Here is a 16,826-nt window from a genome sequence, read left to right as displayed (position 1 = left end):
AGTTCAGTCCAGTAGTAGTTTTAATTTACAAGTTCAGTCCAGTAGTAGTTTTAATTTACAAGTTCAGTCTAGTAGTAGTTTTAATTTACAAGTTAGTAGTTTTAATTTACAAGTCAATCAGTAGTAGTTTTAATTTACAAGTTCAGTCTAGTAGTAGTTTTAATTTACAAGTTCAGTCCAGTAGTAGTTTTAATTTACAAGTTCAGTCCAGTAGTAGTTTTAATTTACAAGTTCAGTCAGTAGTAGTTTTAATTTACAAGTTCAGTCTAGTAGTAGTTTTAATTTACAAGTTCAGTCCAGTAGTAGTTTTAATTTACAAGTTCAGTCCAGTAGTAGTTTTAATTTACAAGTTCAGTCTAGTAGTAGTTTTAATTTTAATTTACAAGTTCAGTCCAGTAGTAGTTTTAATTTACAAGTTCAGTCCAGTAGTAGTTTTAATTTACAAGTTCAGTTAGTTTTAATTTACAAGTTCAGTCAGTAGTAGTTTTAATTTACAAGTTCAGTCCAGTAGTAGTTTTAATTTACAAGTTCAGTCCAGTAGTAGTTTTAATTTACAAGTTCAGTCCAGTAGTAGTTTTAATTTACAAGTTCAGTCCAGTAGTAGTTTTAATTTACAAGTTCAGTCTAGTTTTAATTTACAAGTTCAGTAGTAGTTTTAATTTACAAGTTCAGTCCAGTAGTAGTTTTAATTTACAAGTTCAGTCCAGTAGTAGTTTTAATTTACAAGTTCAGTCTAGTTAGTTTTAATTTACAAGTTCAGTCCAGTAGTAGTTTTAATTTACAAGTTCAGTCCAGTAGTAGTTTTAATTTACAAGTTCAGTCCAGTAGTAGTTTTAATTTACAAGTTCAGTCCAGTAGTAGTTTTAATTTACAAGTTCAGTCTAGTAGTTTTAATTTACAGTTCAGTCTAGTTAGTTTTAATTTACAAGTTCAGTCCAGTAGTAGTTTTAATTTACAAGTTCAGTCCAGTAGTAGTTTTAATTTACAAGTTCAGTCCAGTAGTAGTTTTAATTTACAAGTTCAGTCCAGTAGTAGTTTTAATTTACAAGTTCAGTCCAGTAGTAGTTTTAATTTACAAGTTCAGTCCAGTAGTAGTTTTAATTTACAAGTTCAGTCTAGTAGTAGTTTTAATTTACAAGTTCAGTCCAGTAGTAGTTTTAATTTACAAGTTCAGTCTAGTAGTAGTTTTAATTTACAAGTTCAGTCCAGTAGTAGTTTTAATTTACAAGTTCAGTCTAGTAGTAGTTTTAATTTACAAGTTCAGTCTAGGAGTAGTTTTAATTTACAAGTTCAGTCCAGTAGTAGTTTTAATTTACAAGTTCAGTCAGTAGTAGTTTTAATTTACAAGTTCAGTCCAGTAGTAGTTTTAATTTACAAGTTCAGTCCAGTAGTAGTTTTAATTTACAAGTTCAGTCCAGTAGTAGTTTTAATTTACAAGTTCAGTCCAGTAGTAGTTTTAATTTACAAGTTCAGTCTAGGAGTAGTTTTAATTTACAAGTTCAGTCCAGTAGTAGTTTTAATTTACAAGTTCAGTCCAGTAGTTTTTAATTTACAAGTTCAGTCCAGTAGTAGTTTTAATTTACAAGTTCAAGTTCAATCCAGTCTAGTAGTAGTTTTAATTTACAAGTTCAGTCCAGTAGTAGTTTTAATTTACAAGTTCAGTCTAGTAGTAGTTTTAATTTACAAGTTCAGTCCAGTAGTAGTTTTAATTTACAAGTTCAGTCCAGTAGTAGTTTTAATTTACAAGTTCAGTCCAGTAGTAGTTTTAATTTACAAGTTCAGTCCAGTAGTAGTTTTAATTTACAAGTTCAGTCTAGTAGTAGTTTTAATTTACAAGTTCAGTCCAGTAGTTTTTAATTTACAAGTTCAGTCTAGTAGTAGTTTTAATTTACAAGTTCAGTCCAGTAGTAGTTTTAATTTACAAGTTCAAGTCAGTCCAGTAGTAGTTTTAATTTACAAGTTCAGTCCAGTAGTAGTTTTAATTTACAAGTTCAGTCCAGTAGTAGTTTTAATTTACAAGTTCAGTCCAGTAGTAGTTTTAATTTACAAGTTCAGTCTAGGAGTAGTTTTAATTTACAAGTTCAGTCCAGTAGTAGTTTTAATTTACAAGTTCAGTCCAGTAGTAGTTTTAATTTACAAGTTCAGTCAAGTTCAGTCCAGTAGTAGTTTTAATTTACAAGTTCAGTCCAGTAGTAGTTTTAATTTACAAGTTCAGTCCAGTAGTAGTTTTAATTTACAAGTTCAGTCCAGTAGTAGTTTTAATTTACAAGTTCAGTCCAGTAGTAGTTTTAATTTACAAGTTCAGTCCAGTAGTAGTTTTAATTTACAAGTTCAGTCAGTCCAGTAGTAGTTTTAATTTACAAGTTCAGTCCAGTAGTAGTTTTAATTTACAAGTTCAGTCCAGTAGTAGTTTTAATTTACAAGTTCAGTCCAGTAGTAGTTTTAATTTACAAGTTCAGTCCAGTAGTAGTTTTAATTTACAAGTTCAGTCTAGTAGTAGTTTTAATTTACAAGTTCAGTCCAAGTTCAGTCTAGTAGTAGTTTTAATTTACAAGTTCAGTCCAGTAGTAGTTTTAATTTACAAGTTCAGTCTAGTAGTAGTTTTATTTACAAGTTCAGTCCAGTAGTAGTTTTAATTTACAAGTTCAGTCCAGTAGTAGTTTTAATTTACAAGTTCAGTCTAGTAGTAGTTTTAATTTACAAGTTCAGTCCAGTAGTAGTTTTAATTTACAAGTTCAGTCCAGTAGTAGTTTTAATTTACAAGTTCAGTCTAGTAGTAGTTTTAATTTACAAGTTCAGTCCAGTAGTAGTTTTAATTTACAAGTTCAGTCCAGTAGTAGTTTTAATTTACAAGTTCAGTCTAGTAGTAGTTTTAATTTACAAGTTCAGTCCAGTAGTAGTTTTAATTTACAAGTTCAGTCCAGTAGTAGTTTTAATTTACAAGTTCAGTCCAGTAGTAGTTTTAATTTACAAGTTCAGTCTAGTAGTAGTTTTAATTTACAAGTTCAGTCCAGTAGTAGTTTTAATTTACAAGTTCAGTCCAGTAGTAGTTTTAATTTACAAGTTCAGTCCAGTAGTAGTTTTAATTTACAAGTTCAGTCCAGTAGTAGTAGTTTTAATTTACAAGTTCAGTCCAGTAGTAGTTTTAATTTACAAGTTCAGTCCAGTAGTAGTTTTAATTTACAAGTTCAGTCTAGTAGTAGTTTTAATTTACAAGTTCAGTCCAGTAGTAGTTTTAATTTACAAGTTCAGTCAAGTTCAGTAGTAGTTTTAATTTACAAGTTCAGTCCAGTAGTAGTTTTAATTTACAAGTTCAGTCCAGTAGTAGTTTTAATTTACAAGTTCAGTCCAGTAGTAGTTTTAATTTACAAGTTCAGTCTAGGAGTAGTTTTAATTTACAAGTTCAGTCCAGTAGTAGTTTTAATTTACAAGTTCAGTCCAGTAGTAGTTTTAATTTACAAGTTCAGTCTAGTAGTAGTTTTAATTTACAAGTTCAGTCCAGTAGTAGTTTTAATTTACAAGTTCAGTCCAGTAGTAGTTTTAATTTACAAGTTCAGTCTAGTAGTAGTTTTAATTTACAAGTTTAGTCTAGTAGTAGTTTTAATTTACAAGTTCAGTCTAGTAGTAGTTTTAATTTACAAGTTCAGTCCAGTAGTAGTTTTAATTTACAAGTTCAGTCCAGTAGTAGTTTTAATTTACAAGTTCAGTCCAGTAGTAGTTTTAATTTACAAGTTCAGTCCAGTAGTAGTTTTAATTTACAAGTTCAGTCCAGTAGTAGTTTTAATTTACAAGTTCAGTCCAGTAGTAGTTTTAATTTACAAGTTCAGTCTAGTAGTAGTTTTAATTTACAAGTTCAGTCCAGTAGTAGTTTTAATTTACAAGTTCAGTCCAGTAGTAGTTTTAATTTACAAGTTCAGTCCAGTAGTAGTTTTAATTTACAAGTTCAGTCCAGTAGTAGTTTTAATTTACAAGTTCAGTCCAGTAGTAGTTTTAATTTACAAGTTCAGTCAAGTTCAGTAGTAGTTTTAATTTACAAGTTCAGTCCAGTAGTAGTTTTAATTTACAAGTTCAGTCCAGTAGTAGTTTTAATTTACAAGTTCAGTCCAGTAGTAGTTTTAATTTACAAGTTCAGTCCAGTAGTAGTTTTAATTTACAAGTTCAGTCCAGTAGTAGTTTTAATTTACAAGTTCAGTCTAGGAGTAGTTTTAATTTACAAGTTCAGTCCAGTAGTAGTTTTAATTTACAAGTTCAGTCCAGTAGTAGTTTTAATTTACAAGTTCAGTCTAGTAGTAGTTTTAATTTACAAGTTCAGTCTAGTAGTAGTTTTAATTTACAGTTCAGTAGTTTTAATTTACAAGTTCAGTCCAGTAGTAGTTTTAATTTACAAGTTCAGTCCAGTAGTAGTTTTAATTTACAAGTTCAGTCCAGTAGTAGTTTTTTAATTTACAAGTTCAGTCCAGTAGTAGTTTTAATTTACAAGTTCAGTCCAGTAGTAGTTTTTTAATTTACAAGTTCAGTCCAGTAGTAGTTTTAATTTACAAGTTCAGTCCAGTAGTAGTTTTAATTTACAAGTTCAGTCCAGTAGTAGTTTTAATTTACAAGTTCAGTCCAGTAGTAGTTTTAATTTACAAGTTCAGTCCAGTAGTAGTTTTAATTTACAAGTTCAGTCTAGTAGTAGTTTTAATTTACAAGTTCAGTCTAGTAGTAGTTTTAATTTACAAGTTCAGTCCAGTAGTAGTTTTAATTTACAAGTTCAGTCCAGTAGTAGTTTTAATTTACAAGTTCAGTCCAGTAGTAGTTTTAATTTACAAGTTCAGTCCAGTAGTAGTTTTAATTTACAAGTTCAAGTCTAGTAGTAGTTTTAATTTACAAGTTCAGTCCAGTAGTAGTTTTAATTTACAAGTTCAGTCCAGTAGTAGTTTTAATTTACAAGTTCAGTCCAGTAGTAGTTTTAATTTACAAGTTCAGTCCAGTAGTAGTTTTAATTTACAAGTTCAGTCCAGTAGTAGTTTTAATTTACAAGTTCAGTCCAGTAGTAGTTTTAATTTACAAGTTCAGTCCAGTAGTAGTTTTAATTTACAAGTTCAGTCCAGTAGTAGTTTTAATTTACAAGTTCAGTCCAGTAGTAGTTTTAATTTACAAGTTCAGTCCAGTAGTAGTTTTAATTTACAAGTTCAGTCCAGTAGTAGTTTTAATTTACAAGTTCAGTCTAGTCAAGTTCAGTCCAGTAGTTTTAATTTACAAGTTCAGTCCAGTAGTAGTTTTAATTTACAAGTTCAGTCTAGTAGTAGTTTTAATTTACAAGTTCAGTCCAGTAGTAGTTTTAATTTACAAGTTCAGTCCAGTAGTAGTTTTAATTTACAAGTTCAGTCAGTAGTAGTTTTAATTTACAAGTTCAGTCTAGTAGTAGTTTTAATTTACAAGTTCAGTCCAGTAGTCCAGTAGTAGTTTTAATTTACAAGTTCAGTCAGTCTAGTAGTAGTTTTAATTTACAAGTTCAGTCCAGTAGTAGTTTTAATTTACAAGTTCAGTCTAGTAGTAGTAGTTTTAATTTACAAGTTCAGTCCAGTAGTAGTTTTAATTTACAAGTTCAGTCCAGTAGTAGTTTTAATTTACAAGTTCAGTCCAGTAGTAGTTTTAATTTACAAGTTCAGTCTAGTAGTAGTTTTAATTTACAAGTTCAGTCCAGTAGTAGTTTTAATTTACAAGTTCAGTCCAGTAGTAGTTTTAATTTACAGTAGTAGTTTTAATTTACAGTTCAGTCCAGTAGTAGTTTTAATTTACAGTAGTAGTTTTAATTTACAAGTTCAGTCCAGTAGTAGTTTTAATTTACAAGTTCAGTCCAGTAGTAGTTTTAATTTACAAGTTCAGTCCAGTAGTAGTTTTAATTTACAAGTTCAGTCCAGTAGTAGTTTTAATTTACAAGTTCAAGTCCAGTAGTAGTTTTAATTTACAAGTTCAGTCTAGTAGTAGTTTTAATTTACAAGTTCAGTCTAGTAGTAGTTTTAATTTACAAGTTCAGTCCAGTAGTAGTTTTAATTTACAAGTTCAGTCCAGTAGTAGTTTTAATTTACAAGTTCAGTCCAGTAGTAGTTTTAATTTACAAGTTCAGTCCAGTAGTAGTTTTAATTTACAAGTTCAGTCCAGTAGTAGTTTTAATTTACAAGTTCAGTCCAGTAGTAGTTTTAATTTACAAGTTCAGTCCAGTAGTAGTTTTAATTTACAAGTTCAGTCTAGTAGTAGTTTTAATTTACAAGTTCAGTCCAGTAGTAGTTTTAATTTACAAGTTCAGTCCAGTAGTAGTTTTAATTTACAAGTTCAGTCCAGTAGTAGTTTTAATTTACAAGTTCAGTCCAGTAGTAGTTTTAATTTACAAGTTCAGTCCAGTAGTAGTTTTAATTTACAAGTTCAGTCCAGTAGTAGTTTTAATTTACAAGTTCAATCCAGTAGTAGTTTTAATTTACAAGTTCAGTCTAGTAGTAGTTTTAATTTACAAGTTCAGTCCAGTAGTAGTTTTAATTTACAAGTTCAGTCCAGTAGTAGTTTTAATTTACAAGTTCAGTCTAGGAGTAGTTTTAATTTACAAGTTCAGTCCAGTAGTAGTTTTAATTTACAAGTTCAGTCCAGTAGTAGTTTTAATTTACAAGTTCAGTCCAGTAGTAGTTTTAAGTAGTTTTAATTTACAAGTTCAGTCTAGTAGTAGTTTTAATTTACAAGTTCAGTCCAGTAGTAGTTTTAATTTACAAGTTCAGTCCAGTAGTAGTTTTAATTTACAAGTTCAGTCCAGTAGTCCAGTAGTAGTTTTAATTTACAAGTTCAGTCCAGTAGTAGTTTTAATTTACAAGTTCAGTCCAGTAGTAGTTTTAATTTACAAGTTCAGTCTAGTAGTAGTTTTAATTTACAAGTTCAGTCCAGTAGTAGTTTTAATTTACAAGTTCAGTCCAGTAGTAGTTTTAATTTACAAGTTCAGTAGTAGTTTTAATTTACAAGTTCAGTCTAGTAGTAGTTTTAATTTACAAGTTCAGTCCAGTAGTAGTTTTAATTTTACAAGTTCAGTCCAGTAGTAGTTTTAATTTACAAGTTCAGTCTAGTAGTAGTTTTAATTTACAAGTTCAGTCCAGTCAAGTTCAGTCTAGTAGTTTTTAATTTACAAGTTCAGTCCAGTAGTAGTTTTAATTTACAAGTTCAGTCTAGTAGTAGTTTTAATTTACAAGTTCAGTCCAGTAGTAGTAGTTTTAATTTACAAGTTCAGTCAGTCAGTAGTAGTTTTAATTTACAAGTTCAGTCCAGTAGTAGTTTTAATTTACAAGTTCAGTCCAGTAGTAGTTTTAATTTACAAGTTCAGTCCAGTAGTAGTTTTAATTTACAAGTTCAGTCCAGTAGTAGTTTTAATTTACAAGTTCAGTCAGTAGTAGTTTTAATTTACAAGTTCAGTCCAGTAGTAGTTTTAATTTACAAGTTCAGTCCAGTAGTAGTTTTAATTTACAAGTTCAGTCTAGTAGTAGTTTTAATTTACAAGTTCAGTCTAGTAGTAGTTTTAATTTACAAGTTCAGTCCAGTAGTAGTTTTAATTTACAAGTTCAGTCCAGTAGTAGTTTTAATTTACAAGTTCAGTCTAGTAGTAGTTTTAATTTACAAGTTCAGTCCAGTAGTAGTTTTAATTTACAAGTTCAGTCCAGTAGTAGTTTTAATTTACAAGTTCAGTCCAGTAGTAGTTTTAATTTACAAGTTCAGTCCAGTAGTAGTTTTAATTTACAAGTTCAGTCCAGTAGTAGTTTTAATTTACAAGTTCAGTCCAGTAGTAGTTTTAATTTACAAGTTCAGTCCAGTAGTAGTTTTAATTTACAAGTTCAGTCCAGTAGTAGTTTTAATTTACAAGTTCAGTCCAGTAGTAGTTTTAATTTACAAGTTCAGTCCAGTAGTAGTTTTAATTTACAAGTTCAGTCCAGTAGTAGTTTTAATTTACAAGTTCAGTCCAGTAGTAGTTTTAATTTACAGTTCAGTCCAGTAGTAGTTTTAATTTACAAGTTCAGTCTAGTAGTAGTTTTAATTTACAAGTTCAGTCCAGTAGTAGTTTTAATTTACAAGTTCAGTCTAGTAGTAGTTTTAATTTACAAGTTCAGTCCAGTAGTAGTTTTAATTTACAAGTTCAGTCCAGTAGTAGTTTTAATTTACAAGTTCAGTCCAGTAGTAGTTTTAATTTACAAGTTCAGTCCAGTAGTAGTTTTAATTTACAAGTTCAGTCCAGTAGTAGTTTTAATTTAGTCAAGTTCAGTCCAGTAGTAGTTTTAATTTACAAGTTCAGTCCAGTAGTAGTTTTAATTTACAAGTTCAGTCCAGTAGTAGTTTTAATTTACAAGTTCAGTCCAGTAGTAGTTTTAATTTACAAGTTCAGTCCAGTAGTAGTTTTAATTTACAAGTTCAGTCCAGTAGTAGTTTTAATTTACAAGTTCAATTCCAGTAGTAGTTTTAATTTACAAGTTCAGTCCAGTAGTAGTTTTAATTTACAAGTTCAGTCCAGTAGTAGTTTTAATTTACAAGTTCAGTCTAGTAGTAGTTTTAATTTACAAGTTCAGTCCAGTAGTAGTTTTAATTTACAAGTTCAGTCTAGTAGTAGTTTTAATTTACAAGTTCAGTCTAGGAGTAGTTTTAATTTACAAGTTCAGTCCAGTAGTAGTTTTAATTTACAAGTTCAGTCTAGTAGTAGTTTTAATTTACAAGTTCAGTCCAGTAATTTACAAGTTCAGTCCAGTTTTTTAATTTACAAGTTCAGTTCAGTAGTCCAGTAGTTTTAATTTACAAGTTCAGTCCAGTAGTAGTTTTAATTTACAAGTTCAGTCTAGGAGTAGTTTTAATTTACAAGTTCAGTCCAGTAGTAGTTTTAATTTACAAGTTCAGTCCAGTAGTAGTTTTAATTTACAAGTTCAGTCCAGTAGTAGTTTTAATTTACAAGTTCAGTCTAGGAGTAGTTTTAATTTACAAGTTCAGTCCAGTAGTAGTTTTAATTTACAAGTTCAGTCCAGTAGTAGTTTTAATTTACAAGTTCAGTCCAGTAGTAGTTTTAATTTACAAGTTCAGTCCAGTAGTAGTTTTAATTTACAAGTTCAGTCAGTAGTAGTTTTAATTTACAAGTTCAGTCCAGTAGTAGTTTTAATTTACAAGTTCAGTCTAGTAGTAGTTTTAATTTACAAGTTCAGTCCAGTAGTAGTTTTAATTTACAAGTTCAGTCCAGTAGTAGTTTTAATTTACAAGTTCAGTCCAGTAGTAGTTTTAATTTACAAGTTCAGTCCAGTAGTAGTTTTAATTTACAAGTTCAGTCCAGTAGTAGTTTTAATTTACAAGTTCAGTCCAGTAGTAGTTTTAATTTACAAGTTCAGTCCAGTAGTAGTTTTAATTTACAAGTTCAGTCTAGTAGTAGTTTTAATTTACAAGTTCAGTCCAGTAGTAGTTTTAATTTACAAGTTCAGTCCAGTAGTAGTTTTAATTTACAAGTTCAGTCCAGTAGTAGTTTTAATTTACAAGTTAGTAGTTTTAATTTACAAGTTCAGTCCAGTAGTAGTTTTAATTTACAAGTTCAATCCAGTAGTAGTTTTAATTTACAAGTTCAGTCAGTAGTAGTTTTAATCAGTCTAGTAGTAGTTTTAATTTACAAGTTCAGTCCAGTAGTAGTTTTAATTTACAAGTTCAGTCTAGTAGTAGTTTTAATTTACAAGTTCAGTCCAGTAGTAGTTTTAATTTACAAGTTCAGTCCAGTAGTAGTTTTAATTTACAAGTTCAGTCTAGTAGTAGTTTTAATTTACAAGTTCAGTCCAGTAGTAGTTTTAATTTACAAGTTCAGTCCAGTAGTAGTTTTAATTTACAAGTTCAGTCCAGTAGTAGTTTTAATTTACAAGTTCAGTCTAGTAGTAGTACAAGTTCAGTCCAGTAGTAGTTTTAATTTACAAGTTCAGTCCAGTAGTAGTTTTAATTTACAAGTTCAGTCCAGTAGTAGTTTTAATTTACAAGTTCAGTAGTAGTTTTTAATTTACAAGTTCAGTCCAGTAGTAGTTTTAATTTACAAGTTCAGTCTAGGAGTAGTTTTAATTTACAGTTCAGTCCAGTAGTAGTTTTAATTTACAAGTTCAGTCCAGTAGTAGTTTTAATTTACAAGTTCAGTCTAGTAGTAGTTTTAATTTACAAGTTCAGTCCAGTAGTAGTTTTAATTTACAAGTTCAGTCCAGTAGTAGTTTTAATTTACAAGTTCAGTCCAGTAGTAGTTTTAATTTACAAGTTCAGTCCAGTAGTAGTTTTAATTTACAAGTTCAGTCCAGTTCAGTAGTTTTAATTTACAAGTTCAGTCCAGTAGTAGTTTTTTAATTTACAAGTTCAGTCCAGTAGTAGTTTTAATTTACAAGTTCAGTCCAGTAGTAGTTTTAATTTACAAGTTCAGTCCAGTAGTAGTTTTAATTTACAAGTTCAGTCTAGTAGTAGTTTTAATTTACAAGTTCAGTCCAGTAGTAGTTTTAATTTACAAGTTCAGTCCAGTAGTAGTTTTAATTTACAAGTTCAGTCCAGTAGTAGTTTTAATTTACAAGTTCAGTCCAGTAGTAGTTTTAATTTACAAGTTCAGTCTAGTAGTAGTTTTAATTTACAAGTTCAGTCCAGTAGTAGTTTTAATTTACAAGTTCAGTCTAGGAGTAGTTTTAATTTACAAGTTCAGTCCAGTAGTAGTTTTAATTTACAAGTTCAGTCCAGTAGTAGTTTTAATTTACAAGTTCAGTCCAGTAGTAGTTTTAATTTACAAGTTCAGTCCAGTAGTAGTTTTAATTTACAAGTTCAGTCCAGTAGTAGTTTTAATTTACAAGTTCAGTCCAGTAGTAGTTTTAATTTACAAGTTCAGTCTAGTAGTAGTTTTAATTTACAAGTTCAGTCAAGTTCAGTCCAGTAGTAGTTTTAATTTACAAGTTCAGTCCAGTAGTAGTTTTAATTTACAAGTTCAGTCCAGTAGTAGTTTTAATTTACAAGTTCAGTCCAGTAGTAGTTTTAATTTACAAGTTCAGTCCAGTAGTAGTTTTAATTTACAAGTTCAGTCCAGTAGTAGTTTTAATTTACAAGTTCAGTCTAGTAGTAGTTTTAATTTACAAGTTCAGTCCAGTAGTAGTTTTAATTTACAAGTTCAGTCCAGTAGTAGTTTTAATTTACAAGTTCAGTCCAGTAGTAGTTTTAATTTACAAGTTCAGTTTTAATTTACAGTAGTAGTTTTAATTTACAAGTTCAGTCTAGTAGTAGTTTTAATTTACAAGTTCAGTCTAGTAGTAGTTTTAATTTACAAGTTCAGTCCAGTAGTAGTTTTAATTTACAAGTTCAGTCCAGTAGTAGTTTTAATTTACAAGTTCAGTCTAGTAGTAGTTTTAATTTACAAGTTCAGTCCAGTAGTAGTTTTAATTTACAAGTTCAGTCTAGTAGTAGTTTTAATTTACAAGTTCAGTCCAGTAGTAGTTTTAATTTACAAGTTCAGTCTAGGAGTAGTTTTAATTTACAAGTTCAGTCTAGCAGTAGTTTTAATTTACAAGTTCAGTCCAGTAGTAGTTTTAATTTACAAGTTCAGTCCAGTAGTAGTTTTAATTTACAAGTTCAGTCCAGTAGTAGTTTTAATTTACAAGTTCAGTCCAGTAGTAGTTTTAATTTACAAGTTCAGTCCAGTAGTAGTTTTAATTTACAAGTTCAGTCCAGTAGTAGTTTTAATTTACAAGTTCAGTCTAGGAGTAGTTTTAATTTACAAGTTCAGTCAGTCAGTAGTAGTTTTAATTTACAAGTTCAGTCCAGTAGTAGTTTTAATTTACAAGTTCAGTCCAGTAGTAGTTTTAATTTACAAGTTCAGTCAGTAGTAGTTTTAATTTACAAGTTCAGTCTAGTAGTAGTTTTAATTTACAGTTCAGTTTTTTTAATTTACAAGTTCAGTCCAGTAGTAGTTTTAATTTACAAGTTCAGTCCAGTAGTAGTTTTAATTTACAAGTTCAGTCCAGTAGTAGTTTTAATTTACAAGTTCAGTCTAGTAGTAGTTTTAATTTACAAGTTCAGTCCAGTAGTAGTTTTAATTTACAAGTTCAGTCCAGTAGTAGTTTTAATTTACAAGTTCAGTAGTAGTTTTAATTTACCAGTAGTAGTTTTAATTTACAAGTTCAGTCCAGTAGTAGTTTTAATTTACAAGTTCAGTCCAGTAGTAGTTTTAATTTACAAGTTCAGTCCAGTAGTAGTTTTAATTTACAAGTTCAGTCCAGTAGTTTTAATTTACAAGTTCAGTCAGTAGTAGTTTTAATTTACAAGTTCAGTCAGTAGTAGTTTTAATTTACAAGTTCAGTCCAGTAGTAGTTTTAATTTACAAGTTCAGTCCAGTAGTAGTTTTAATTTACAAGTTCAGTCTAGTAGTAGTTTTAATTTACAAGTTCAGTCCAGTAGTAGTTTTAATTTACAAGTTCAGTCTAGTAGTAGTTTTAATTTACAAGTTCAGTCCAGTAGTAGTTTTAATTTACAAGTTCAGTCCAGTAGTAGTTTTAATTTACAAGTTCAGTCCAGTAGTAGTTTTAATTTACAAGTTCAGTCCAGTAGTAGTTTTAATTTACAAGTTCAGTCCAGTAGTAGTTTTAATTTACAAGTTCAGTCCAGTAGTAGTTTTAATTTACAAGTTCAGTCTAGTAGTAGTTTTAATTTACAAGTTCAGTCCAGTAGTAGTTTTAATTTACAAGTTAGTTTTAATTTACAAGTTCAGTCCAGTAGTAGTTTTAATTTACAAGTTCAGTCTAGTAGTAGTTTTAATTTACAAGTTCACAAGTTTTTAATTTACAGTTCAGTCAGTAGTAGTTTTAATTTACAAGTTCAGTCCAGTAGTAGTTTTAATTTACAAGTTCAGTCTAGTAGTAGTTTTAATTTACAAGTTCAGTCCAGTAGTAGTTTTAATTTACAAGTTCAAGTCCAGTAGTAGTTTTAATTTACAAGTTCAGTCCAGTAGTAGTTTTAATTTACAAGTTCAGTCTAGTAGTAGTTTTAATTTACAAGTTCAAGTCTAGTAGTAGTTTTAATTTACAAGTTCAGTCCAGTAGTAGTAGTTTTAATTTACAAGTTCAGTCCAGTAGTAGTTTTAATTTACAAGTTCAGTCCAGTAGTAGTTTTAATTTACAAGTTCAGTCCAGTAGTAGTTTTAATTTACAAGTTCAATTTACAAGTCAGTCAGTAGTAGTTTTAATTTACAAGTTCAGTCCAGTAGTAGTTTTAATTTACAAGTTCAGTCCAGTAGTAGTTTTAATTTACAAGTTCAGTCTAGTAGTAGTTTTAATTTACAAGTTCAGTCCAGTAGTAGTTTTAATTTACAAGTTCAGTCTAGTAGTAGTTTTAATTTACAAGTTCAGTCCAGTAGTAGTTTTAATTTACAGTAGTCCAGTTTTAATTTACAAGTTCAGTCCAGTAGTAGTTTTAATTTACAAGTTCAGTCCAGTAGTAGTTTTAATTTACAAGTTCAGTCTAGTAGTAGTTTTAATTTACAAGTTCAGTCCAGTAGTAGTTTTAATTTACAAGTTCAAGTCAATCCAGTAGTAGTTTTAATTTACAAGTTCAGTCCAGTAGTAGTTTTAATTTACAAGTTCAGTCCAGTAGTCTAGTTTTTTAATTTACAAGTTCAGTCCAGTAGTAGTTTTAATTTACAAGTTCAGTCCAGTAGTAGTTTTAATTTACAAGTTCAGTCCAGTAGTAGTTTTAATTTACAAGTTCAGTCCAGTAGTAGTTTTAATTTACAAGTTCAGTCCAGTAGTAGTTTTAATTTACAAGTTCAGTCCAGTAGTAGTTTTAATTTACAAGTTCAGTCCAGTAGTAGTTTTAATTTACAAGTTCAGTCCAGTAGTAGTTTTAATTTACAAGTTCAGTCCAGTAGTAGTTTTAATTTACAAGTTCAGTCCAGTAGTAGTTTTAATTTACAAGTTCAGTCCAGTAGTAGTTTTAATTTACAAGTTCAGTCTAGTAGTAGTTTTAATTTACAAGTTCAGTCCAGTAGTAGTTTTAATTTACAAGTTCAGTCCAGTAGTAGTTTTAATTTACAAGTTCAGTCTAGTAGTAGTTTTAATTTACAAGTTCAGTCTAGTAGTAGTTTTAATTTACAAGTTCAGTCCAGTAGTAGTTTTAATTTACAAGTTCAGTCCAGTAGTAGTTTTAATTTACAAGTTCAGTCCAGTAGTAGTTTTAATTTACAAGTTCAGTCCAGTAGTAGTAGTTTTAATTTACAAGTTCAGTCCAGTAGTAGTTTTAATTTACAAGTTCAGTCCAGTAGTAGTTTTAATTTACAAGTTCAGTCCAGTAGTAGTTTTAGTTTTAATTTACAAGTTCAGTCCAGTAGTAGTTTTAATTTACAAGTTCAGTCCAGTAGTAGTTTTAATTTACAAGTTCAGTCCAGTAGTAGTTTTAATTTACAAGTTCAGTCCAGTAGTAGTTTTAATTTAGTTCAGTCCAGTAGTTTTTAATTTACAAGTTCAGTCCAGTAGTAGTTTTAATTTACAAGTTCAGTCTAGTAGTAGTTTTAATTTTACAAGTTCAGTCCAGTAGTAGTTTTAATTTACAAGTTCAGTCAAGTTCAGTAGTAGTTTTTAATTTACAAGTTCAGTCCAGTAGTAGTTTTAATTTACAAGTTCAGTCTAGTAGTAGTTTTAATTTACAAGTTCAGTCCAGTAGTAGTTTTAATTTACAAGTTCAGTCAGTAGTAGTTTTAATTTACAAGTTCAGTCTAGTAGTAGTTTTAATTTACAAGTTCAGTCAGTAGTTTTAATTTACAGTTCAGTCCAGTAGTAGTTTTAATTTACAAGTTCAGTCCAGTAGTAGTTTTAATTTACAAGTTCAGTCCAGTAGTAGTTTTAATTTACAAGTTCAGTCCAGTAGTAGTTTTAGTTCAGTTTTAATTTTTAATTTACAAGTTCAGTCCAGTAGTAGTTTTAATTTACAAGTTCAGTCCAGTAGTAGTTTTAATTTACAAGTTCAGTCCAGTAGTAGTTTTAATTTACAAGTTCAGTCCAGTAGTAGTTTTAATTTACAAGTTCAAGTTCAGTCCAGTAGTAGTTTTAATTTACAAGTTCAGTCCAGTAGTAGTTTTAATTTACAAGTTCAGTCCAGTAGTAGTTTTAATTTACAAGTTCAGTCTAGTAGTAGTTTTAATTTACAAGTTCAGTCCAGTAGTAGTTTTAATTTACAAGTTCAGTCCAGTAGTAGTTTTAATTTACAAGTTCAGTCCAGTAGTAGTTTTAATTTACAAGTTCAGTCAGTCAGTAGTAGTTTTAATTTACAAGTTCAGTCCAGTAGTTTTAATTTACAAGTTCAGTCTAATTTACAAGTTTTTAATTTACAAGTTCAGTCTAGTAGTAGTTTTAATTTACAAGTTCAGTCTAGGAGTAGTTTTAATTTACAAGTTCAGTCCAGTAGTAGTTTTAATTTACAAGTTCAGTCCAGTAGTAGTTTTAATTTACAAGTTCAGTCTAGTAGTAGTTTTAATTTACAAGTTCAGTCCAGTAGTAGTTTTAATTTACAAGTTCAGTCCAGTAGTAGTTTTAATTTACAAGTTCAGTCTAGTAGTAGTTTTAATTTACAAGTTCAGTCCAGTAGTAGTTTTAATTTACAAGTTCAGTCCAGTAGTAGTTTTAATTTACAAGTTCAGTCCAGTAGTAGTTTTAATTTACAAGTTCAGTCCAGTAGTAGTTTTAATTTACAAGTTCAGTCCAGTAGTAGTTTTAATTTACAAGTTCAGTCCAGTAGTAGTTTTAATTTACAAGTTCAGTCCAGTAGTAGTTTTAATTTACAAGTTCAGTAGTTTTAATTTACAAGTTCAGTCCAGTAGTAGTTTTAATTTACAAGTTCAGTCCAGTAGTAGTTTTAATTTACAAGTTCAGTAGTAGTAGTTTACAAGTTCAGTCCAGTAGTAGTTTTAATTTACAAGTTCAGTCTAGTAGTAGTTTTAATTTACAAGTTCAGTCCAGTAGTAGTTTTAATTTACAAGTTCAGTCCAGTAGTAGTTTTAATTTACAAGTTCAGTCCAGTAGTAGTTTTAATTTACAAGTTCAGTCTAGTAGTAGTTTTAATTTACAAGTTCAGTCCAGTAGTAGTTTTAATTTACAAGTTCAGTCCAGTAGTAGTTTTAATTTACAAGTTCAGTCCAGTAGTAGTTTTAATTTACAAGTTCAGTCCAGTAGTAGTTTTAATTTACAAGTTCAGTCCAGTAGTAGTTTTAATTTACAAGTTCAGTCCAGTAGTAGTTTTAATTTACAAGTTCAGTCTAGTAGTAGTTTTAATTTACAAGTTCAGTCCAGTAGTAGTTTTAATTTACAAGTTCAAGTAGTAGTTTTAATTTACAAGTTCAGTCCAGTAGTAGTTTTAATTTACAAGTTCAGTCCAGTAGTAGTTTTAATTTACAAGTTCAGTCCAGTAGTAGTTTTAATTTACAAGTTCAGTCCAGTAGTAGTTTTAATTTACAAGTTCAGTCCAGTAGTAGTTTTAATTTACAAGTTCAGTCCAGTAGTAGTTTTAATTTACAAGTTCAGTCCAGTAGTAGTTTTAATTTACAAGTTCAGTCCAGTAGTAGTTTTAATTTACAAGTTCAGTCTAGGAGTAGTTTTAATTTACAAGTTCAGTCCAGTAGTAGTTTTAATTTACAAGTTCAGTCCAGTAGTAGTTTTAATTTACAAGTTCAGTCCAGTAGTAGTTTTAATTTACAAGTTCAGTCTAGGAGTAGTTTTAATTTACAAGTTCAGTCCAGTAGTAGTTTTAATTTACAAGTTCAATCCAGTAGTAGTTTTAATTTACAAGTTCAGTCCAGTAGT

Source organism: Tachypleus tridentatus, chromosome 9 (assembly GCF_004210375.1).
Source record: "Tachypleus tridentatus isolate NWPU-2018 chromosome 9, ASM421037v1, whole genome shotgun sequence".
NCBI lineage: Eukaryota > Metazoa > Arthropoda > Merostomata > Xiphosura > Limulidae > Tachypleus > Tachypleus tridentatus.
This window is presented reverse-complemented; position numbering follows the sequence as displayed.